Source organism: Myiozetetes cayanensis, unplaced genomic scaffold, assembly GCF_022539395.1.
Source record: "Myiozetetes cayanensis isolate MyiCay16 unplaced genomic scaffold, myiCay2020 scf21, whole genome shotgun sequence".
Taxonomy (NCBI): Eukaryota; Metazoa; Chordata; class Aves; order Passeriformes; family Tyrannidae; genus Myiozetetes; species Myiozetetes cayanensis.
Window position 1 is genome coordinate 6,017,037 of NW_026087423.1, and position 19,609 is coordinate 6,036,645.

The following is a 19,609-nucleotide window of genomic DNA, read 5'->3' on the forward strand; positions in this document are numbered from 1 at the left end:
TCCATGAGCTGCCTCTTCCAATCTCTCTCTGTATGGAGTTAGTCTCCAGTAACATCTCAGCAGTTAGTTCACACAATTGCTGTAGGGAGACTGATGTTCTGGCACTGTTCTCTGTGGGGGTCTTTGTGTCTTAGGAGCTCAGAGCATGTCTTTAGACTCCCCTTTCTGTGGGTTATCACTCTGCTTAAACTCCAGAGCTACAGGCAGAGGTATTTGCTGGGGAGCACTAACTCTGAGCAACACGCCCATCTCTCTTGCTTCCCAAGCAGAATGCTGAGCACAGACAATGCTCAAACTCAGTAATTCACAACTGAACAGATTAACTAAGCACTCTTAAGAAGGTTATTCAGGAATCAGATCAGTAATAAAAACGGGGTTTTTTGTTTGCATTTTTTTTCCCTTCTAGTTATCCATAGGTTTAGCACACAGTCTACTGAGATGCAAAAGACTTCATGACAGGAGAATTGCTAGATCCATACCTAAATGGATTTTCTGTAAGGGAAGAAAATATAATTTCAAAGTTAAAAACATTCAGAACTGAAGAGAACCTGTAAAATTCGGACTCTCTTGTAAGCATTTAATGTAATAAAGTTGTTAATTTCATTATGATAGTTTTCTACAAGACCTACCTCAGTACACAAGATGAACAAAGTCCCACCTAGGTTGAAAAACTAAAGAAGTTTCTGACTATAAGAACTTCTTCAACTTTGAATGCAAGTTGAAAAGTTACCTGTCAAACAATTCTGTGCAAACCTGACACTGGTTAAAAAGCATCCCTAATATGGCTGCCTAAATAATTCCTTCACTGAACTTCTACAAAAAGCAGGTAAGCAACTCACACCAAAATATAGAAAGGTAACAGTCAGTTCTACATTTTTCAGGTTTTTGAATCCCCACTCAAAACATTCAAGGTTCCAGGTGGTGGATTACTTCACTACTACTGACTAATATTTTCAACAGCTGCACCACTCACTTACTGGCCGAGTCTGAGGAGTCAGCACAAACTCTACAGACAGGAGACCCAAAATTTCATTTCTTTCCTCCAAAGACTATGGGAACAGCTTTAGGCAAATCACTACAGCAGGTTTCCCACACAGATAAACCAGAGAGAACTCAGTTGAGCTGTACCGTGAAAAGACAGCTGTGGCTGTTTGCCAGACTTTGGTGCTAGGACTGACAGCTACAAGGGAAGTCACAGGGAATTTGGATGTCATGCCGTAGTGCCTGTGGCTGAATGTCCAACACAGTGCTGAAGATGGATTGTCATGCCCAAGCCTTACCAGTGCTGAACAGGCATACCAGACAGAATCCAGAATACTTGACAACAGGAGATCACCATTACCTGGAAGCAGTATTAAGTTTATCCAGGCAGAGTAATCATTATGAGGGGAAAAAACAAAACAACAAAAACCCAGGCAATACCAATTAACAGTTTTGTATCAGTGACTGATGCAAGGGGATGTGTCAGGCGCAAAAAAGCCATTAAGTCGTATTTTGAAAGTTAAAACATTGTTCTAATATTTAATTGATGGAAAATGAAGCTCTGCCTTTCTCATTTTCAGCCTAGAAACATCTTCAATCAATGCAGCAGCTTAAAATCTCATACTACAGTTTCAGAAACTTGATTTGGCTTTGGGCAAATAGGCTGTGAAAAGGTGGATAGCAAACACTTCATATCACAAAACTGACAATAAAATAAGGTTGACAAAATTTCAGTAGAGGGTTCTACGATACAGACTACAAAAACAGTACATTAACACAGTAGCACAACTATTTATGCATTATATGGTTTAATATTGTGGAATATTAGAGCAAAAAAAGGTAAATCCTGTTGTAACTGAGACATGCGTGTCCGAATAGCCAACTTTCAGACCTGCTGTATTTGCACTTTAATTCTGTCAAATCCCTAATTTTGACCCTATGAAGGGCACAGAACTGATTTCCAAAGCACTGCTAATTAGCTTTAATCAAGAAGGGTAAGGTCTCTTGAGGTAACAAATACCAACCCTAGTTTCTCTGCCTGCAACCCATCTGTAAGTAATTTCAGCAAGAAATATCAGAGCATGATAGAAATAGTGCCACCTATAAAATTGTCCTGAAGGATAACAATGACTCAGGCACCAGTGATTATTTTAACAGGCCCTGCAGGGCTGGGTTGGGAATGCCAAGATTCTGCAACACCTTGCTATTTCCCTTCAGTGTCCTTTGAGACCTGGTCCATGTCAAGGGACCAGAGATAAGACATTATATTAAAAATAACACTTGAGGAACATCGCATATAAGAAATTATCTATTTTCTTAATTTAAGTCTCTTTTACTGCACATCTGTGCGTAGATATAACAAAGGCAACTAGCTTTTATCAGATACCTCCAACTGTATATGACTAAAAGAATAACATTTCAAAACTAACCAAAGCTTCCCTCTCTACACTCCAAAACAAATGGGAAGAGAAATTCAGCTACACAAAGATTAACTCCAAATTAGTTAGAAGTTATTATAATTTTTTCCTGTCTTATTTACTACAGAAAGTGTGGGGTTGAAACATTAGGATCATAAACTTTTATTAATTTTCTAACTGGCAAATCAGTTTCACCTTGAAGTTCAGAGACAGCAATGTGTGTCCATGGCAATGCACTGAGAATTCACACAGGAACTAGAAGGAATCAGAAAGTGGGAATTCAAAGGCAAAAAAAAAGGCAGCAGGAAAGAAATCAGAGATCAAACCTGGATTTTTTTTCTCCCTTGCTCACCCATCCCCATTTAATACATCACTCACTGCTGGTCCATCAGGGCTCCTGTGGCCATGCTGCCAAATGCAGGAACAGCACAGCTCAGGCTGTAACCAGGAACGGGGCCCTTTGGGAAAGCTGCTCCCCAACTCCTCCCCATCCACCCCAGAGAGCAGGAACGTGGGCTTGGAAAAGCAACCTGTAGGACAGCAGGGGAGAACTGCTGCTCTGCCAGGACCAGCTGCCAAGTTTTAAACACCGTGAATGAAGTTTATTCACCCACTACCTGCCTCAGTAATAGAAATATGATCCTGGAGTCTTAACATCAGAGATGCAATCCCCTACCAGCTAATGAGAGATAGGAACAGGCCAACATCAGAAGACATACTAAGTACTTTCCTAAAACATGCATGATTTCAAAGCCATCCTTTCTAGCATTTCAGATGCAGCATATGCTCACCTGTTGCAAAGCAGAGCATATGTTTTGTTCTAGCCCATTTTGTTCATGCTTCCAATAATTCACTTAATTCACTGTTACCAGTCATCCCTCAGCATCTGCAAGGACATTTCATTGACAGATTTCTAAATGGACAGTAAAAAACCCAAATCAAAACAAAATACACAGGTACTCCTAAAGTCCCAGTCAAACAGCACATAATTAATTGCTTTAATTGCTACACATTTACAAAGGCATTCTATATTCTTAAAAAGTAAGCTGAAGGAGAAGCACTGAAAATGCCTGCAATTACTCTGAAAAATAAATATACTTTTAATGTGAATGTAAGTTACCTTAGTTCAAAATAGCTTTATTTTAAAGAAAAAAAATATATTCTTCTAGCAGCTGTCTCAGTTTGAAAAGCTTAATAAAACCCACTCCTCCTTCCAGAGACAGAGTTTGTGATGTTAATTCCATATAACCCGAACAGCAAAAATCTGTGAATTCACTTGCAGATCCTCTTTCAGACTAAGAAATGCTATTCTGGGCTGAGAAATGGAGCCCTGCAGTTGGGCATGGATATGCTGCATTATCATACTGATACAAAGATTAAATTCCTCTATCATACAGTTCATGAAGCATTCCTTAAAGCAGGGTAGCCATAACCACCATGCCTGTGAAGGCAGAAAAAGAGCTAGAGCATATTCTCCAGCTGGAGAATAACACTTTGTTATACCCCAGTGACTGCTTTAGGATGGCTTTCTCCTAAGACTAGTTCAACTTGCCTCTGTTCTTTGAGCATCTTGTTTATCTTATCCCAAGCATTCTTTCTGGCAAGAATGCTATAAAAAAAAAATTAAGTTCCCTTCCCCAAAACCTTCCTTTGACAGATACTCAGGACTCCTACTATTTTTCTCAGTATTCCTAACTGAACTAGTCCTAACTTAAGTCAGAATTCTGCTGCCTTAAGAATAAGTTCTGGCATTAATCTCCAGAACAGTTTGTGTATTCTGTTTGTGTATTCTGTTCTAAAGACTGCAGTGCCCATTTTATCTGGAATATGTTTATAAAGACAAGATTTCAAGATTCAGCAGCGCTTGGATAGTACAACTAAAAAACATATATAATTCAGCTTCCTAAGCAGCACAACCAAGCCTGAGAAAGATCTTTATCTACGAGCTTACTCGCTAGCAATATCCTTATCAATCACAGCATATGTTGTATCGCTTACACAATAAGCAAATACTTCCCAGTATCAGCAACTTAAATTCAAAGACACCAACTGCAACTTAAGGATTGAAACGAATTCGATTTGCAAAAATTCTCTTTGCAATAACACTGAACTGGATGTATGCTACTGTGTGTTACCTCCTCCTAAGGCAAAAGCACAATGAGAGGGAATCAGAGAATTACTAAGATAATCAGGTCCAACTGCTAAACCCAGCACTGCCATGATCACCACTAAACCATGTCCTCGAGGGCCACATCCACACGTCTGTTGAACACTTCCAGGGACAGTGACTTCACCACTGCCCTGGGCACTCTCTTCCAATGCTTTACAACCCTTCATGTGAAAATACTTTCGCAAATATCTAATCTAAACCTCCCCTGGCACAATTTGAGGCCATTTCCTCTCATCCTGTCACTTGGGAGAAGAGATTGATGCCCCCCTGGCTCCACCCTCCTGTGAGGTAGATGTAGAGAGCAAGAATGTCCTCCCTGTGCCTCCTTTTCTCCAGGCTGAGACCCCACAGCTCCCTCAGATGCTCCTCTTCAGATTTGTGCTCCAGACCCTTCCCCAGCTCCATTCCCTTCTCTGAACACACTCCAGCACCTCAATGTCTTTCTTGGGTAAGGGTTCAAAACTGAACACAGTATAATGTTTGCATTGCCTACAGAGAAGTGAGAATACCAGTATCTATACCATCAGTCCTGACCTACAACATCTCAAAGCATTCTCGTGTTGGGTCCTCACAGAGTCATAACAACATACATATGTCAGTGTTGGCTTGAGTATTTCTAAATGCTAGCCAGAACCAGAAATAGGTGTTCATCCCCCTGAACATGGGTTAAACTCCAGATTGTGATGATCAAACACTCACGGAGGAAAAGCTCTACCAAAACCAAACAAAAAATCCTTCCCAGAGACAGAAGCATTGAGTTATTTCCACACTTCATAATTTTTTCCTGTCTCATAAGGATATTTCAGGGTATGTAGGGAGAAGGAAAGCTACCTTTGTTAACAACAGTTTGGAAGAAGGAACTAAAGAAAAATGAAGTCACCATCACATCCACCCATCCTAGACACAAGCACTGAAATAGCACTCCAGCAGCCACACAATTCAGGCGACGTCACATGAGCATTAGCAGAAGGTGTACAAACACCCAACTCCTGAAGATACCACCCAGCTGCTTCACTTGCTAAATAGGTTTTCCTTTAACAGTAAAAAAGTGATGTTTAGATGCCACAGGCAAATTTTTTTCTTCTGCAAGAAGCAGCATCAAGATCTTTCCCTACTTTTGTATATTTAGTAAAGTTCTATTTACTGGCATAATTTAGAAACTCTCACTGCTACATCAGTAGTCAAGTTACAGCCCTCTATTTCCCTGCTGAGTTTCTATAGCAAGAGAAGCCTTACTCTTTGACCAAACTACTTAGATCAAGTGGACAAGCAAGCACTTTCCTCCTGTGGTTGTTTTCTAATGCTATTTAGCTACGTAGGCAGTGACATAATTGATTTCACTTGCTGAACTAGAAAAGGCTGTACCAACAGAGAAAGTGCATCTATAGCAGAAATGTCTTAACCCACAAACATTTTTCTCTGTAGGCCATGCATTAAAACAAATTATCATCACTGAAAGACAACATTTTTTACGAAGTGAAACCATTCAAAATAACACACGAAAGATTTGCCGCTTCAACAGTGGTGTTCCAAGTCTACTTAGGAGATCATCATATAACACGAAGCCTACAGAATTTCACAATGAAAACTAAGCACAGCAGAGCAGGATACAGGAATCTATGCCCAAACAAGCATCCACACGGAAAAGTTCCAGGAAAAAATGCCACTGCTTTGCTGTCCCAGTTGGCCATGGCAAGGTTTCTCTGGGCCAGAACAGCAGTGAAAAGGGAGTCCACATGAGATCCACAACACAGGGCTGACAGGATAAAGCAGAAGAGAAACACACCGGAAGAAGGAGGAAAAGACAAGTCCACAACAAAAGCTCGTCTGAGGGAACACTTTCATATGATGTATACTCTGCCTCCTGTAGCACAATCAAGGTAAAGGTTTAAATCTCAATGATTTGATCCAAGACACCAAACCTAGTGGTATTTAAAGTGGCAAAACCTCCACATCTCTGTTTTTGAAAGAGCATACAGTACCAGCTCTGAGCAGCCAACTGCCAGAGGCAAAAAAGCCTGAGATGGGTTAAAACCTTGACTGACAGCTGACCCACCAGGTATCTTTTCTAAGACTCCTGTCCGAGTCTGGTCAAAGCTTCCTGCAAGTCAAACCATCCAAGTGGCAATTTCCATCTAAAACTTTTTCCAGAATTTCTGATCAGCTCCCACTGAGAGCCAAAAGTCAAGTTTTCAGTTCCTCTTTAAACCACAAACCAGGACCCGCTCCTTCTTTAGGGTGTCCGAGAGACACTCCTGTGGTTCCTGAGGAGGGCCCAGGTCTGACCCACTGCAGGCCCACCTGAGCTTCCACATACAGTGGAGAAGGCCTCTCTGTGACTGGGTTTTGCTCAAATTCTAGTTTACTGCATCTATCTCTTCTAAAACGTGTCTGTAGAGAGGCTCAAACAAGGAGCTAAGATGCAGTAACTGGACTACCCCCAAGCTGCAGAAACTAGAAAGGAAAAAAAGTGGTTCCTCCCACAAGTCAGTATTTAAACAATATATCTATAACATAAAATCACTCCCATGACTATAAATGCAAAAGGGACCCAAGAATAAACAAGAGGGGAAAAAATTTGTTGTGTGAGGAGGAACTTCTGCTCCAGTTAAAAAGAATACATACTGGAGTGATCTGAAGCTGCCTATAAATATTCGAGAACATCAAAGCCGGTCCTGTTAAATTAAAAATGCTGTCACACAGATAGGAACTAGCCTCTAGCACTGCCAGCTTCAACATGTGAGCCTCTGATCTGAGAGGCAGAGGCTCAGCTCTTCAAGAAATTTTATTCAACACAAGAAGGGGGAAAAAAGTGAACCAGCAGTTGAGTTTAATAAGGATATTAAATACCTTACAAGTGAGCTAATTAGAGCTTAACTCCTTCAGGACACTCCAGCCCTTTCACTGACAAGGACAGTAGCTTCTTCCCATACAATTTTCAAGGCTAGCATGTTTCTAGGCTCCAGGAATGTTCCTATCCAAGCCCCTGAAACAAACAGTTAGGTGGTCTTTGAAAACAGATTTTGTTGGTTTCACATTAGCATAACTTCAATCACACTGCCTACCTCGCACATAAGTGTGTGTACCTTTGGATGGCTATTCCACATCAGGGACCTGTGTTTAATACTAAAGCTGTCCAGAAAGATTTCAGATGGTCATTATCTTCAGGCAACTGTGGGAAGATAACAAGACTGGCAGACAACAGGAGACCAGATCACTTCATTTGACTTTTATTATTTGAGGACATACAGCTCCAGTGGCAACTGAATGTAAACAAAATACATTTTGCGGTTGAGAAATGGTTGAGAAATTTATCCCAACCTGCAACTACAAACTTATTATTTCACTATAGGAAAACCTCTGTCCATTTCAGTATCCAAAGCAAAAAAGACTATCCCAGACAGTTACAAATGTGGGGGGGAGAAGGGGGAGGAGAGAAGTAGTAGCTGCTTTCTCGAGTAAAACAGAGGAAAACTGAAAATAACATCATGCCTTGGGAGTAACTAGTCCACAAGGTCTTTTCTTTAGACACAGTTTTGGGATACAAAAGATAATATCTTTCAAACAGGCAAAACACTGCCAGCTAGCAGAATGGGGATACCTTGCCTCTGAGCAAAAAGAGGTCTCCAGCCCTTGGCTCCTATTAAATACTGAACTCAGCAGCATCTCCTGGCGCTGTTTCAAGGGTTCATTTCTTGCTCCCAGCCCTGCTACACATCATCAGGACATCTGCCAGCTTGGCATCCAGACCATAAAGTGTTCATCTCCCCTTTATCCTCACAGCAGGCGAGATCTGCTCTGAAAGGCTTCTAAACAAATACAAAACAGGTATGAGAAAGTATGGCGGACCCCAGTAAAATACAAGACGACCGGGATGGGAAGGAATACCTTTCCCTGTTAGACACACCCTTTAGAGACTGCCTTAGGAGAAAACCCAATGCACCTAAGAAAAGGGCAGCAACTGCTACACTGCATACCCTAACCTGTCCTCATCTCCAAAGACAGCAAGGACAGGTAAAACCTCAGTGCAGCAGGAACACACAGCACTCGTGTGCACAACTGGCATGTTGTGTATATATATAATGTTTTATCCACGAGATACAGATATGACTATTGTTGCTGTTGTTATTAAGGTAAAATCAATCAAGGCTCCATTGGGAGTACCATCATTTAGCCAGGCTCAAAAAAGAAGTCTATAAACTTTCAAGGGCAGTCTCCTCGAGGAAAATAAAATGAAATCTAAAAAAAAAAAAACAACACCCCAAAAAACACACAGCCTTTAAAAGAGGTTCTTCTCCATAAACTACAAAGTTGTGGAATGGACCCATCAGTGTAAAAAAAACCCAAACAGAATAGCTTCTGCAATTCCAAGTCAGTCCTTCAAATGTACTTTTCCTAATCTGCCATCAAAGCGGTTCTAAAGGTGAGCTCAACACAAAGTTTGGTTCAAGCCTCTTCTGCTTGGGCGAGGAAGGGCAGAGTGGAATTGATAAAGAGAGAAGTAGAGGAGAAGGATTTTGTCCAGCCATGCTTACTATATTTTTCATTATGTGTATTTTTTTTAAAGAAGGCAAGCATCACAAGCTCAAAGTAGGAAAACAGATTTTGGCACAAACGAGGGTCTTTCTTGAATTAAATGCAATTTTTCAAACACTGCAATCAGAAGTATTTGAAAGTTGCTTACCAAGCACATGCAATAAATTCACAGTAGGAGGCATGTACTTGCAACGTGCATGCCTGTACAGCTAATTAACAGTTGTTCTCAAACCATGACTGCAAACTCTAAAATATGGCCCTTAGTTCTTGTCAGGCCAGTCATCTCCTCACTGATTCTTCCATTTGCTTTACTACTGAAAATGATGCAAAACAATAAAGCAGCTTAAGCTCCAGAAAACCAACAGAAAGCTTAAGCTGGTCATCAGCTTCAGAAAACAACCAAAATCCTCACATTCATGCAGAGAGTAACATGGGTCTGGGAAGCCTAGAGAGTCTGCATATATTACACTACATATTTAAGGTTGTACTTGTGTCTGGAACATAACAGGCACCTAATCAACCTTTGTAAACTGGCTTTTCATCTTAAAGCCAAGTGCAACAACAAAAGTCTCCAGGCAGCACGAAAAGGAAATTTAAAAAAATGAATGAAAGAAATCTGCCACTGTGAAGAGACACCCTAAGCCACCAGAGCACTACTACTCAAACCTAACAGAAGCACAGCTTCACCAATGAGATCAGTGCAGGAAAGCGCAATTTTTGTCAGTCTCCACTGGGTATCTGCAAGAGCACAATTCCCTGGTCACCTCTGGTTTAAGTGTCAAGTAGTCAAGAAAAATGCAGAAAATGGATTTTTTTTTTTTAACTTGCCTCTTCTGTTGCTGTTCTAACAATTTCAAATGACATCTTTGTTTTTAAACAATCTATTTTTCCTTTGCCAATCTCTTTTAGTGTGAAGGGCTCTCCCTTCAAGACAGGAAACGAGAAATAAGGCCAAGCATTCAACTGGCATTCATTCTGTTTTCTTATGTAGGCACACACTCTGCTTCGAACACATTTGAATACTAAAGTGCAGATGCCCAAAAGAAAAGATAGTATGTAAAAATTAATACTTAACACCTCCTAAATTGAGTACTTCCAAAGCAGTAAGTGCATTAATGCAAATACATGTACCGCTTACACAACTGGGTAGAACATAAAGCAGATTACTGCCTCCAGATCTAACCTTTCCTTAACCAGTCTGATGCTGGCCTCCTGAAAGCATTCACACTTTGAAAAACTGTTTCTGAAAGTTATTTTGGTTCAGAAGGGCCTCACTTTGCAATTCCAAAACAAGGACTAGAAGACTGTAATAAAAAAGGGAGCCTTTTTAAATACACGCTCCACCACAAGATGGTATAAACTGGAAGAAAATTACTATGTATGCTAATCAATGGTTTTATACAACTACTCAAGACTTTCCTATAAGATCTGCTTGCAGCAAAGCTGCCTGCAGTTCTTTCCCCCCAAATCTGCCACACTGAATCATATCCTCTACACACTTCACCTGGAGTCATGTCAGAAGCCCTTCACCAAGCAAAGCACTTAAGAAGCAGCTGCCCTGTCCCATAAGGGCACCAGTGGGGTGCTCAGGGGGAGCAAGTGCCAGTTCCACCCATGGGGCATAGCTGGCCACAACTGCTGGTAACACTGTGAAGCAGGCTGTAATTATATATAAACCACTGTAGTCACACAGATCCAGTCTCAACATAAATAAATATATATAAATATATATAAATGAAGAAAGTTCTCCAAACGGCTCCACGTTTAACAAATTTTGCCACTTCTCTCCAGGATGTTTTCCTAGTTCCACCTCCTAAACAAGCAAGAGGAGCACATGGAAAAGGAAGTTCTCAGCATCCCGCCGGCAAAGGTAAGGTTTTCAACAGTACAGACCTTCAGCATCTGTGAGGAAGTTTAACTAAACATATGGACTAAGCAGAAAAAGTTACCTGAACTCCCACAAACTACTTTTCCCCACTTGATTCCCCATCTTTACTTGGAAGCACAGGAATTGCACTAGTTGGTCTGAGCACTGAGCCAGTGCTCTGAGCTTTCTGCTTCTATTTACGTACTTAACCTACTTTATTCTTATTCCTCTAAATGGGTCACATTAGCATTTTTTGCTATTTCCATTGTAATTTCTCCACACTTAAATATCTTTTAACACCTTTTCTTACACTGTGTCTCCCACTTTCTCTTCAAGGGATTGTCTCAGTCTTGCATGTCAGCAAAGTTCTGGTAGAAGGATTCTGATATTGCTGCAACTCTGTGCAAACACCACAGGCATTGGAGCTTCCTCCAAAACCAGCTCATCACTGAATTTGGTACCTTATCTTTGGATCAGGCCTCTCCCCTACAGTAATGCCTAGAAACTTTTATTTATTACTGCCTTAGACTCATTTAGAAACAGTTGACACAGGTGCCCTTAACTTTCTCTTAATACATTATAATGTATTGTAATAGACTACAGCTTGGAAGTCCAAAGTTTTTAACTCAATAGATGCTATTTACCAGCCCTTAAATTTCCTATTATTAGGAAGTTAACTGTTATCATAAGGTTATTATTAACTATTTTCATAAGGTGTTTCTTTTTTTCAGAAGATATGAAAAAAAAAAAGACATGAATCTGTCCACCCAGAGAGAGGAGGATAATCTTGCAGAAGGCTTATGCTGCCAAGTGCCCCTTCTTAACACTATCTTTGACACTGCCCCCTTAAATTCTCTTACATTACATTTTTGGGATGAACCTTAACAGGATGGCACAGACACAGGATTCTCGAAGCAGAGCACTGCAGCTGCAAGCAGACAGCACACAACAGCCGGTAGCTACCACAGAAGGAGTTTATTGAGTCCTTTCAGCACCATTCTAAGAGATATCTCGGATATTGCAGTGTTGAAGAAGTAACAAAAAATAAGGATCCTTATTTACAGTACTGCGTTCAGAAGCCAATGAGGACAAGCAACTCCTTGTGAACTAAGCCAGCAGTGCTGTGACTGGGCTGGAGCTCAGTGTCAATATAAAACAATTCAAGAGGATGAACGACCTAAACAAAACACTTTAATGATCTGTCTTCAACTATCCCGAGTACCAGCCCACATCACAGTACACAACGGGCTACAGCACGACTGAAACTTAAAAAAAGGAGAAGGACAGTGGGAGGGATGAAATTGTGAAACAGCTGGACTAATCTATTCTGAGATCAAGCTCAGGACAACATCTCTAGTGCAAACAAGCTGCTTGTGCACACTCTACAAAGGCTGTCCAGGTACAACAACTATACAAGTCTTTACCTCAGCGATCTCTTACTTTGAATGCAAATTACACTTCCTTTATCATCCTGGCCTTCTCTTGTAGAGAACCCAGACCTGTAGTCACCTGTTGCACTCCCATGAAAAACACCTTCCTTTCACAGCAGGAAAAACTCAACTGGCCATGAGGAAGTAGGGGACCCCAGCCCCAAAAAGAGCCATTCTGGGCATGTGCAGTCTTCATCCTTCTGTCAGAAATTACTGAGCAATAAGCATGGACCCAGCTCAGGTCAGGCACAGCACACCACACAAACTGCAGAAGAGGAGCCTGCTGTTCACAGCACTGCACTTTTCATCTATCACCTGTCAACTCTCTCCCCTAAGAGAGAGCACTGACAAGCCCTGCCAACTCCCAGAACAAACTGAAACCTCCAGTGTAGGTTTCAAAGCCTGCACATATGCTTTAAAGGACTGAGGCTACAGAAAATGCACAAACACAATTTATAAAATTTTTTGCTGTTCCATGTATATATCAAGGCTGTAGTATGGAAGCATCTTGTTCCTACCAGCTGGATAGTCAAGTCTTAATACAATGATAACCAGAAAACAAAAGAAAAACTGAAGTTTAAATTAAACAAGGTTTCTGATGCACAGAGCAACAAAGCAACAAGTATAGAAAATAAGCCCTGCTCTGACTACTTACACACACCTGATGCTGTTATAACAAAAAAGGAGCCATCAGTGAGTTATTGTTATTAAAATAAATTTAATAATTACTTTAACAAAATTTAAAACAGGTTAAGAAACCACTTTTTTTAAAGACGGCAGCAATTCACTTTCTTCCATTCCTGGTTCAGTCTTACTATCTATTCAACACAAACTCTTGAACCCTCAGCAAGCCTTCAGAATGGTGATGGGACTCTAGTTCTGTGTGACACAAGTTCAGATGAAGGCTCAGAAGGGACAGTGCTTAGATTCACCCACTGAAGATGGATATCCTCAAGATTACTATTCTCACTTGCCTCCAATCATTTGCCAATCGTGAGTATCTGTTCATAACATCAAAGACTGAAGATTAGGGAGGACAAAACCTGCAGCATACTCCCACTTCTCATTCAAGGCACAACAGACCCTTTCCAGGTCTCATGTCTTTGTACCAAAACAGAGAAACACAGTAAATGCTGAACAGCCCCTTTCCTCACCCCATTCTCAGCATCCACAGGGTGTTAGCTCTTTGTTTTCAATCAGAATAGAAGTGCCACGTTCCAATGACAGCTCAACTCCAAGATACTTCACTTCAAGGACACAATAACAAAGCAAACCTGAAGCCCAGATAAATTATCCCTGATGTCCTCAGGATCATGACTGCAAGCCACAACTTTACAGCTAAGGTATGGAAACTAACACAAACCCAGTCACAGGTGTCTTCATGTTCTAAGAGGATAACTAGCAAAGCAAACATCCAACAAGACAGTGACTCAAAGCCACAAATAATTCCATTTCCTCAATCTGAATGGCCTTCAGGCACTCAGCTCCAGCAAGAAGAAACTTAACCTGCCTGATCAAAAAAAAACCAACTAAAAAACCACCAAAATACACATTTTTGTTTTCCACTCTCAAAGGACACAAACATTCCCTTGACTCAGCCTCCTCTGATCAGGGCCAGACATCTATGTATCTGCACAGTTATTTCAAGTCGCTCCTTTCAACACCGTTAAAAACTCTGTTGATGCTTCAGAGTGCAGTTTGCCGCCTTTAGCAACTGTTGCATTTTGAGAAAAGGTCAAAGTCATTCAAATAAATATGGAGTGGGAGGGAGACGGAAGAAGTACACAGGCACACAGTCCTGCACTCCAGCTTGAAGCCTCCCCACCTTCTGCAAGAGAAAGACAGGCAATAATTTCCTAGAAAGAAGTGTCATGCAAGAAGGCGGGAAATGTCCCGCTTTTGTTTTCTTCCCAGAGCTTAAAGCACTGAGTTATGCTTGTTCTCCCCAGCACAAAAAATTTTTGAGCACAAAAAATATATGCAAGTGGAGATTATTAGATCATCTACCCACAGTTCAATGGCTACATAAAGTTCATTATTTCTCTGCTGAGGCTTCCGAGCAGAAACAAACCAACCAAAACACAAACTTTTGTTTCACAGAATATTCCCAAATCTCTCCTCCATGCTGCTTCTCATTGTATACGTGCATTCTATGCATCAATAATCAACCCATTACTGTATTCAACAGTACATCTAATGCAGGAGTAGAAAAAAAGACAGAGAGAATTGACAATTATAAATGTGCATCATTTAAAGTTTTTGACATGTCAGAGTTTTTAATGCAATCTAAAACAAGCATTAAATCTGATCCTCTTTTCCCAGCACCTCATCTGAGCAGCTCCTTCATGAAACACAGCATTAGATGCTCCACAGCTTAGCTGTCAAGTGGAACAAGCACTTGGAACGGAATCTTGCCAGTTGCAAATAGAATTAAGATAGGTAACCTCACTGTGAGCAATCAGCGATGTTTATTGTCCTGGTACTGTCAGTCTGTGGCCATATAGCATCGAGTTTGAGACGAGACTACATCTGAGCTTTGGCCCTGAATGGTACGAGAAGAACCATAAGGAGTTCTCCAGTCATAATTTGTTTTAAAGCAAAATATCTTTTTAGAGGTTTCAACCAAGTCTGGTTTTCACCATCACTCTCCGAACAAATGTTTGCAATTTCCACTCTCAACCAACCAATGGCCAGTACACTGCCCCGAGAAACACGGAATATTCCAGTACGCCAGATACCACCAAGATGGTTAGACCTTCAAACAGTTTAAGAACCAGCTGACACAGCAACCTAAGGATGAGTTTGCTGAATACAAACTGTGGCCACATGAAAGAAGACATGAACATTTCATCTCTCTAAAGAGTTATTCTGGTAGACACTTGACCCTATTAAGACTCGTTTACAATAACATGAGAAGCAATATAATAGCACACCACTACTGGATAGGAACCTGACCAATAACCAGTTTAGGAGTGGATGTATGACCTATCAAAAGCTGAAAGTGCATTGTTTCTTATGGTTGGTTTTTTTTTGTTCAGACTTTCAAGACCAATGAGTAATTGATGCTATTAACATAAACAAAAGTAAGCCTTTGTGTAGTCTCAAAACCACAATTCCTTTGATCCATTCTTTAATATGTGCCTGATTTTAAAGAATTTCTAATATTTCATTTTAAAGAAAAATGCATCTTATCCTTGAAAGTGCTGTGTGCACTGACAAAGAGGCTGGGGCCAGGAAGAGTTTGCTTCATTGACTGATGTACAACTGACTTGCTGCTGCTGAACAGGTTCTGAGTGGCATTAGCTTCGTGAGCCTTTTCTAAACCTCACAGGGAGCTTTAAATGATGATCCAGAACAACGGATTCATAGTGTTCTATAAAAACACAGCCTCGCTGAAAAAGGGATGCAAGACAGTGCTCTTATAAACTCTGGCTCTGAAAAAGTCACTTCCAGGAGGAGATAAAGGAAACAGGACACTGACAAGAGATGCTGTATGCAATCTAGAACCTCAACAGCGAAAACACAACTGGTGGCATTCAGTCTAGCTGCTTTGGAACAATGTCTGCCAGGTTTTCTCTGAAAAAAAGAACAGCACACACGGTTGTAAAAAAAAAAAAATAGCCTGTCCATGATGTATGTTATCTAGCATCTGTCCAGACGAATAAGCAAATCCATTTTTGAGCAATAAACGACTGTAAAAGATTTGCCACATCATTTGGCTTTCACTGTAGTCATTCCTACTTGGGGTGCTGTCTACTAACGATGAAGGGGAAGCAGACAGCTGATGTTACACACAACAAGGCCTGCAAAAGTCTGTTTAATACATTTGTTTCAGGTTGTGCAAATCTGAGTCTTAAAAAAACAGTAAGTTTTTTCTCCACTTTTACTTACAGTCACCAGGAAAGTATGACCTCAGTAAATGGCCTATATTCTGTTCTTAACACTAACACCTGACACAAAAGGAACCTTTAGGGTCTCTTGTTGGCCCCAAAGACAGTGTTAAGTCTCACTGTTTGAAAATGCACCAAAAGGTTAAAAGACATCCACCTCTGCTTCAGTCTGTAGTAGCACCACTATTTTTTTAGGTGTCAGAATTATAAAGTAATTGATCCATTCCTCGTTGCTCTGAAAAAAAATAATCGCCTTACATCAGCAATTTGTTCTCACAACTCTTCTGGCTCCAAAAGAACTTTTATAAGCAATTCCCCCAGGTGAAACTGTTTTGATATATCAAGCACTCAAAACAAGTATTCTTTAAAAGAGAAAAAAATTGTTATTTTGATAGTAAAGTATTTGTGTTAGTAGAGCTTTATCAGTTGTTTCTAGAGCTTACTTGCCACCAGTTAGCTTTTTTAAAATTTTATGTGTATATTTATCTGTGTGTGTATGTGTACGTATATGGAACTCAAGCAAACAAACTCCACAGCTCTTAAAGAAAAATAAGGCAATTTCTTAACAGTCAAACTTATTAAGACACCGTTCAAGTAATTTTTCTCTACTTAGCCAAAGGGGAAAAAAAAATAAAGTCAACAATTACAAGCGTCTACAAAGGAATTAGATAAGCACTTCAAGAGTTTCAAACACAGTAAAGAATAGCTGCGTTCAGCCACAGACAAAAATTGTTTCTCTGGTGAGAAAGTCAAGCGCAGCTTTGCACGAAACGCGCCGCGGTGGGAGCCCGGCTTCGAGGGAGCCCCGAGCGCAGCAGCACCGGGTCCGCGGAGCGGGCACCGGCCGGCACAGCCCGAGCGCGCAGCACCCAACCGCTGCCGCGGGGCTTTCGGACCGGGCCCCCCCGGCCCGGCCGCCCCCGGAGCGGGGCAGCCCCGCAGAGCCGCGGCCACGCACCGAAAGGGGACCGGCAAAGGCCGCCCGGCGCGGCACCGCCCCCGCCCGCCCGCCGGCATCGCGCCCGGCGGAGGGGCGAGCGGAGCGCAGCGGAGCCCCAGGCGCGCCGACGGCGGCCCCCGGCTCCGCCCGCCCCCGCCGCGGAGAGACGGCGCGGCGCGCCCGGCTGTCAACGCGGGGCGGCCGCGCAAGCCGGGGCCGGCGCGGGGCCTTTGTGCGCGGGCGCGCATCTGTCACCGCGTCCCCGGGCCGCGCGGCGCACGTGGGGCGGCGGGCCCGGCCGCGCTTTGTGCCGCAGGTGCCGGGCCCGCGGAGCCATCTTGGGGCAGGCGGCGCCCCCCGGCCGCGCTCACCTGCACGATCTCGCCCTCGGCGCTCAGCGTGGCCCCCGCGCGGGAGAAGCGGCCCTGCAGCCCCGTGGTGTAGGTGGTGTAGTCGCCGCTGGGGCTGGACTCGAAGAGCACCACCTCCACGAACGCCGTCTCCTTGCCCAGCGCCGCGCCCGGCGCCGCGGCCAACGCCACCCCGAGCAGCAGCAGCGGCAGCGGCGGCACGGGCAGCCTCGCGCCGGCCCCGCAGCCCCTCATCGCGCGGCGGGAGGAAGCGGCGCCCCGCCGCCGCGCATCGCTCCCGAGCGGCTCCAGCTCCCGGGCCGGGGTCCCGGGCGGGTCAGCGCCCCATGGCAGCGGCCCTCCCGCCGCGCTGCGCCCCGCTCCTCGCCGCCGCCCGCCCCGCACTCCTCGTCCCTCGCCCCGGCTCCTCTCCGCCCTGCCAAGCCGCTTCCCTTTCATCTGTTCCACGTGACGGCCACCGCGGGGTTATCCCCGCCCTCCGCGCCGCGCTGACCCGCTCCGTCCCTCCCGCCGTGCACACACGGTCCGCAGCCGAGCCGGGCCCGCCCGAGCGGAGCGGCACCCGCGGCTGCGGCCGGTCCGACCCGGCCCGGGCCCGCAAGGATCCGACAGCAGGCGGCTCTCGGGAAGGCCCTGCCGGGATCGGCCTCCCACGCGGCCGGGCCTGCAGGGCCGGGCCGGGCTGCCCCGGCGGCCTGTGGCGACCGCCCGGGCCCGCGTCCGCCGGCGCTCTGCCCGCCGGTGCCGGGGCTCCCGCGCTCTCCAGCCGCGGGCCGGGGGCCGGAGAGGGGGGCCGGGCCCCTTCCAGGCGCTATCGCGGCCCGCGGCCGCCGGCCATGCCCGGGTGCGTTAGGAACAGAGCCCGGGCGCGGCGGCTGCGAGGGGCAGCCCCGCCGGGGGTACGGCCCGGGAGGACGTGCCCCGGCGGCCGGAGCAGTGCTCTGTCACCACACGTAGCACGGGCACCGATCCTCCGCAGAGGCATCTCTGCGTTGAGGGATGTGCCTGCTGTTTGCAGCCGGCATCCAGCGGGCTCCTCGTTTGTGTGTAGGGCAGGACTGGCTGATCGGCCCCCTGATTCCCAGTCCCCTGAAATTGAGTTTGGGGAGGCTGGGTAACCCTGGCTCTTTGACTTGGCTGTTAATGCAAGTCTGTAGAACATCCATCAATGATGGGGAAAAGGTGTATGGGTAATGATTTTTGTTTCAGTCTCGCACAAGAACTGGATAGCGGCCAATGATACAGTTTTCCATTAAAAGCATGTACAGCTAAGTCGTAGAATTATTAATACATGATGTTACAGAGCCTAAATATAACTTACAAGGAGGATTAGACAAACTAACCCGAGATCCCTTGTTGGCTATGAAATACAAAGTCTGGAAACAAAGTCCAGCCCTAACTCACTGGCAGAAGGAATAACACGTAGTCTACAAATGGCCAGCTTTTTTCCTAAATATACTTTGTTACAGCTGAAGACAAGAGAGTGGCATCCTTAGCGTGACACAGTGAGCAACATAAGCTTAACAAATCATGGAAGATTTCTTCAGTGGCAGAAGGTCAAGAAGGGATCACAGGAACACACACTGGGCTTCTACCGCAAACTGCAAAACAACCCCCCCACAAACCTAATATGGTAAAGTGGATCAAAGGCTGCAAAATCATGGCTTGCTTAGAAAGGGAGCTGAAAGGGACATCACTGTGGTGCTCTGTCATGGTAACAACAGAGGATGCACTATGCAATTTTAAATGTCAACAGGTGTGAATTATAGATTATAGGTATGATTCAGTAGGATTTCAGAAATGCATAGCATCTAGTGTACTAAATAAAAGCATTTTAATTCCTTAAGTGCAAACTACCTCTGCTTGATTTTCCTTCACCCATGAGGCAAATGGCTGACACTTAGTCAACACACAATTTGCTGCATCACAAGGAACTCAGGAACAGCTTAAACATGGAGAACTCCAGCAGATTTTCTCCCTGCTGAGTCAGCTAAATCATTTCACAA

The 19,609-nt window shown here is 43.8% G+C and overlaps 1 protein-coding gene across 2 annotated transcripts in view; it reads right to left on the minus strand.

The window, feature by feature from the left end:
• Window positions 1-17,787, minus strand: part of ZNRF3 (zinc and ring finger 3) — a 73,755-nt gene extending 55,968 nt beyond the window's left edge. The window contains exon 1 of one of the 2 annotated variants that reach the window (XM_050318586.1): window positions 17,604-17,787. The gene's annotated coding sequence lies outside the window, so the exon portion shown is untranslated. The remainder of the gene's footprint in view (window positions 1-17,603) is intronic. The other variant, XM_050318588.1, reaches the window with a different exon arrangement.
• Window positions 17,788-19,609: the final 1,822 nt, after the last annotated feature.